The sequence below is a fragment of the Phoxinus phoxinus genome (genome assembly GCF_949152265.1).
Source record: "Phoxinus phoxinus genome assembly, chromosome: 8".
NCBI classification, from domain to species: domain Eukaryota; kingdom Metazoa; phylum Chordata; class Actinopteri; order Cypriniformes; family Leuciscidae; genus Phoxinus; species Phoxinus phoxinus.
In genome coordinates this window covers 13,095,414-13,101,413 of record NC_136883.1, presented here as the reverse complement: position 1 = coordinate 13,101,413, position 6,000 = coordinate 13,095,414, and the positions used below count along the sequence as shown (strand labels likewise).

The following is a 6,000-nucleotide window of genomic DNA, read 5'->3' as shown; positions in this document are numbered from 1 at the left end:
CTTACAGTGAAATAATGAAGAGATACATGATAGATTTCTGGGGGTCAACAAATGTGTTGGTTAATTTTGGTGGATTTTTTTCACAATGCTGCAAAATCAACTTTAAATACTCCTTAATTCATGTTAATACAGTAGTGTAGTTCCCCCTGTCATATTCCTCAATAATAGACTTTGTATTGTCTATCCCACAGCAAATGTGCAGTTGCGGGCGCGCGCGCGTGTGTGTGTGACACAACATGAATGAAGAATATGGCAGCCACAGGTGTTCAGGATGGGATATTAAAATAGTACATGCAGCTGAGAGGGCTGGTCAGACCTCAGGCAATCTGTTCAAGGAGAGAAATCTGACCCTCGTGACCACACACTCCTGCTTCTCTATTCCACAAACTCTATTTTGAAAACAAAGAAATTGGATGGTAAAGTTCTTAGGTGCAGGCCCTGTCACATTCGGAGGGCAGCGGACTCTGCATATCCTGCCTGAAGTCAAGTCAAGTCATCTTCATTTATATAGCGCTTTTAACAATGTCGATTGTTTCAAAGCTTCTTTACAGAGATAAACGTATAATTTAAGGTAACAGATTGTTTTGGCTTTATAACGGTTCTTGAATAATGCTATTTTCCAGCTAAAGTTAGTTTTGATTGATTCACTTCCGTCGAAAGGATAATTTGTTATTAACCCCCTGGGGTCGGCAATCACGCCGGCGTGATCTGGTCGCTTTTTTTCTTATCAGTGCAAAAGAGATTCAAAATACTTTGTTGGTTTTGATCTTACATTTAAGTGTTTTACATCATTCGATCCAGTTAAGTTTCTATTTTTTTTGTGTATACTCACAATAAAAACAAAGTGTTGTGTCTTTCGCCAAATAAAGAAAAATAAACATGATGCGAGTTCTGCCTTCTCTCTGTCAGGGAAGTCCATTCTGAAACGCGTCCGAAAATGAACTGTAACTCAGCGAATACTTGTCACTCAGGAACGAGAGATATGTCTTAATGAAGCTAGAATTCTCTTCTTTTAAATGAAGTAATTTATATTAAAAAACACATATTCTTAGTTTATGTAATCCGTTTGAAACCAAGGAGAGGCGCAGTTTTTCGTTCTCTCTTCATTATTTTTAATGAGCTGATGCCGCCACGCCCCCTGGCGCTATTCACATGCTAATAGTTGAGGTGATCTATGCGCATCGCACACGCCCTCCGATCATTGCCAAGATGAAAACACGCAGTTTCTCGTCAGATTCACGGATAGTTCATCGCGTTTTGAGGATGGCACGCTTCTCCGGTAAAGTCGTCCTCCAGATGATTATGGACAGCGAGGAAGAATTCACCTTTTCCTCAGAGAAACGGTTGCATCTCAGACGGAGAACGGCTGCATTTTCAAGAGCGAATTGATCCCACAGAGGATACAAGTTTGAGTAAGTTGTTTAGTGTTTATATAATTCTTTTTCTGATTATATAGAACTCATGTGAATTTTCAGACTATATTTTGCTTAGTTTTGGTTAGCTTTTGACATCTTACAGGAAAGATTGCCTTACAATATCCCTAACATTCGTATATGGTCGTGTTTCAATGTGATATTACTCTCTAAACATATTTGTATTATATTTCAATCCGTTTTGATTAGCTTATGACACTGATTATCATGCTAAAAATACTGACTTTAGCGAATATCTGCTTAGGTGTAAATATGATTTCGTGCAAATATATTTCAGCCTCCGGTAAAATGTGATACTGTCTAAATACTAGACATTATATTTTTATATATAAATGTTCGGTTTTGGTTAGCCTATGACACACGCTAAAATATTGCCACAGATGATTGTGAATGCAGGTGTAAATGTTTGAAATGCTGTAAATGCGTGCGCAGATAATGGCCATCAACAGCGCGATCTATGGCCCATAAATAGATATTTCTCCGTCCTATGGCCCATCAACAGATATATAGACTACATGCATTGTGCGTCCATACCCATTAATCGCCCATCTTTGGATAATGTATGCTAACACAGTTGTTTTTATTTTTTTAGGAATGTGTTTGCATCACGCTCTCCTTCTGCAGCACGGCAGAGGGACACGCAGGTGTCGTTCAGTTCTCAATCGAGAATGATGGTAAGTGCACAGACGTAATATTTTACTGATGAAATGTAATTGTGTTTACAATATACATAATATACTCGTCATAATATACAAGTAGCTAGGGCCTACCTATTCTTGTGTGAAATTACAAAATCGGTTGTCTTTTTCTTAATCCATGGCCATAGTGATTGATAGCGATAATAATACAGTTTCTTTGATTGTGTTATCAACAGATGTGACAATGAACATGTCCAAGCACCAACAGGCAAACAAGCAACAGGTCCAAGTCCACCCTGTCATGGAAAACAGAGACTGATGTTGACATGGTTGCACAGACTGCGTGATTCCTGCCCGGGAAACTGGACCGCAAGTGACCTCTGTTTACTCACATTCGCCCATGAGTCTGTTTGTAACAGTACACTACCTTTCTTTCTCTTTTTTAAAGGATGTGTTAAGTTATATTGTTAGGAAAGATTTCTATTTTGAATAAATGCTTTTCTTTTTAATCAGTGAATCCTGAAAAAAATATCACAGGTTATAAAAAAATATTAAGCAGCACAACGGTTTCCAACATTGATAATACCTGATTATCAAATCATGATATTAGAATGATTTCTGAAGGATCATGTGACACTGAAGACTGGAGTAAGGATGCTGAAAATTCAGCTTTGATCAAAGAAATAAATTATATTTTAAAGTCTATTAAAATAGAAAATCATTATTTTAAATTGTAATAATATAACACAATATTACTGTTGTTTCTGTATTTTTGATCAAATAAATGCAGCCATCTTCCAAAAATATTAAAAATATTAAAAATGGTAATGTGTCCAAACGTTTGACTGGTACTATATGTTTATATATGTACGGTAGCACTGTGGTCTTGTGAGGCACAACATTTAGTTCCTCCACATAGAGGAATTACAATAAAAACAGATTGAATACAAAACCTTTGAATGTCCTCTCATTCTCAGATTCTCCTCTCTGCCTCACAGCACTTGATGGGGGCATTAGCCATTGGGGGAGTGTCTATTGTCTCCCCTCATTCATATTCATGGCCATCAACACCCCTACGCATAAAGCAGTACTGGCACAAAAACTGACTTGCAAAGTTTAAATCATTATATTGTTGTTTTGTGAAAGAGTGATCAGAATGATTTTCACATCATTTTGTAGTAAACATTCTAGCCTACAAGAATGGTAACTCAAAAGTCTTGTGCCAAACTATTCAGTATGAGTTATATGAGCTCATTGTAGTGACACATTTTTTCCCAAAACTTACTAACCACGCATAATATTTTTTTTCTATAAAATGCAAACATGTAACTTCCATTTTGCTCACATATTATTGTAGCAGAGTTTGTGCTGCAATACAGCATAATTATGTGTTGGCCAAAGGTATGTTGTAAGTAGCTGAAATAAGCACAAATGTCAGGGCATGTCAAAACCTCTCAAGGGCCCCAAAAACCCCTCAGACCCCTGAGGGTTAAATTAGAGTCCGCTAAGACGACACCGTTCTCTCTACACAGACTTTAAACGCGAACCTGTGATAAACACTGATGGCACTCATGTGCGTGTCACAGGTCGAGGTGGGCCAAGCCAGACTGCACCCACCCCTGGACCAGGATCACCCTGAGGAGCGCGTCAAAGGAGGAGGCAGGAGACAGGAATAGAAGAATAACAACTTTATTTAATGTCTAAAAGCAATTTGAAAATCCTATCTAAAATCCTCTTCCTTCCTCTTCCCAGAAATCCAAGGCAACACCGTGGTAAGTTATGGACAGGTAGGTATCGCAGGTGAGTAGGTAGGACAGGGCTCACTTCCTTCTAGCGCTGATGCCAGACTCACAGTAGTGAGTGACGAACCGGTGGGTATCCCAGGTGAGTAGACGGTTGGAGCTCACTTCCTTCTGGCGCTGGTGCCAGACTCACAGTGGTGAGTGACGAACAGGTGGGTATCCCAGGGGAGTAGACGGTCGGGGCTCACTTCCTTCTGGCGCTGGTGCCAGTCTCACAGTGGTGAGTGACGAACAGGTGGGTATCCCAGGTGAGTAGACGGTCGGAGCTCACTTCCTTCTGGCGCTGGTGCCAGACTCACAGTGGTAAAGGACGAACACCACACAAGGGCCTCCGGGCCACAGCAACCTCAGGGTCGTCGGCGGAGCAGAACTCTTTTTGAACAGGCCGGATCAGAACCTCCAGCAGAGATGTACGGTTCTCACGTGGGTTGTAAAGGGCGGGCACTTCACACCATACAGGTGGGTTTCAGGGCTGCAACAGACTCAAGTCGCAAGCTGAGCGGGGCTTTCGCTGGGGCAGATAGCATAACACTTAAAGCAGAGGTAAACCGTTCTCACGTGTGCTGCAGGGACAGAGTCACCAGCTGAGCGGGCCTTCACTGGAACAGACGGAATCAATACTTCAAATGGAGGTGAACAGCTCTCACATGGGTGGCAGGAGACAGAGTCACAAGCTGAGCGGGGCCTTCACTGGGGCAGACAGCATAACACTTCAAGCAGAGGTAAACCGTTCTCACGTGTGCTGCAGGGGACAGAGTCGCAAGCTGAGCGGGGCTTTCACTGGAACAGACAGCATAAAAACTTCAAGCAGAGGTAAACAGTTCTCACGTGTGCTGCCGGGACAGAGTCACAAGCTCAGCGGGCCTTCACTGGAACAGACAGCATAAAACTTCAAGCAGAGATAAACAGTTCTCATGTGTAGTGTGCACACGGGGTCTTTTCCTTCTGACATCCAACAGGTGACTACAATCGATCTTACTAGGCTCTTATGATGAACGGTAGACCAGCATGACACATGGGGAGTGCACGGCGATAAAAGATAAATCTTCCACACACACACGACAGTCCAACTCCAAACATGCAACGTGATGGGAAACGTCAATTCCAGCACTACAAATCCACTCTTCAAGTGCAAAATAAGGCCAACACTCACCCAGAGGTCTCGATCTGAAGAGCCGATGATCGTCAGAGTTGGGACAGATGTTGTGAATAATTTCTTCACCACTACAAGCGGGCTTCGCTTCGCCGTTTCCAATGGCCAAGGAGGAGGCAAGAGATCGACAAGGAATCAGTATATTTCACTCAGTGCGATGTATACAACGTGATCCGAGCACTCCAAACCAGTATCCAATTTAGTGTAGAAAACATGCGTTTATGAGATTCAATTTGTCAATCACTCATCTCACTCTTTTCCAGTCCAGGCGACGAATTCCACTCTTCAAAACTGCCCTCGGGTCCCACAAGCAACACTCCTCTTCTTTCACGATGATCCTTCAGCTGCAACACTCTACAAACATTTCCCAACGGGAGAGAACCACACCAGATCGACGGGGGAAGACAAAGAAGCAACAAGCCCAACACGGAGAGAGAACACCTAGCCTTCTCTTCCCCTTGTGTTTTATCCTCTCCAAACACTAGCCGCGTTTCCATTACCCTTCAAATTGCGCAAATTGAAATTGCGAATTGAAAATACGCTCAATGGAAACACGTCAATTTCGCAAAAACTCTCGTTTATCGCAAAAAAGTTTTTACGCTCGCATGAGGAGGTTTTTCAGCCAATTCGAAAAAGGAGTATTTCGCAAAACTGCAATGGAAACAGTTTTTGCGCATTTACAGTCACCTGACTTAGAAGACGCGGTGTGTTTGGGGTCCGTGTACGCAAATAATAATAATTATCATCATTATAACATTTACTAGGCTACATATTTAGATGAGGCTTTTATCCAAAAAAGGAACAAAGCAATTCGTCAAATGTCATTCATAATACGGGTTAGACAATAATAATACAGAGCTGAGATTATCACAAATAAACACAATATTTTGACGCATATCTAAGGGTTTGTGTGGAGTGTGGAGCACGCACTACATGGCACGGAGGCGCGGGCGTGAACACTTGCATTTTCCTAT

The 6,000-nt window shown here is 41.9% G+C and overlaps 1 long non-coding RNA gene across 1 annotated transcript in view; it reads left to right on the top strand.

Annotated features, from left to right (window-relative positions):
* Positions 1-721: 721 nt before the first annotated feature.
* LOC307003440 overlaps positions 722-6,000 on the top strand; it is a 223,595-nt gene continuing 218,316 nt past the window's right edge. The window contains exons 1-3 of the long non-coding RNA XR_013798705.1: positions 722-1,412; positions 2,026-2,107; positions 2,308-2,524. This is a non-coding gene — a long non-coding RNA (uncharacterized lncRNA). The remainder of the gene's footprint in view (positions 1,413-2,025; positions 2,108-2,307; positions 2,525-6,000) is intronic.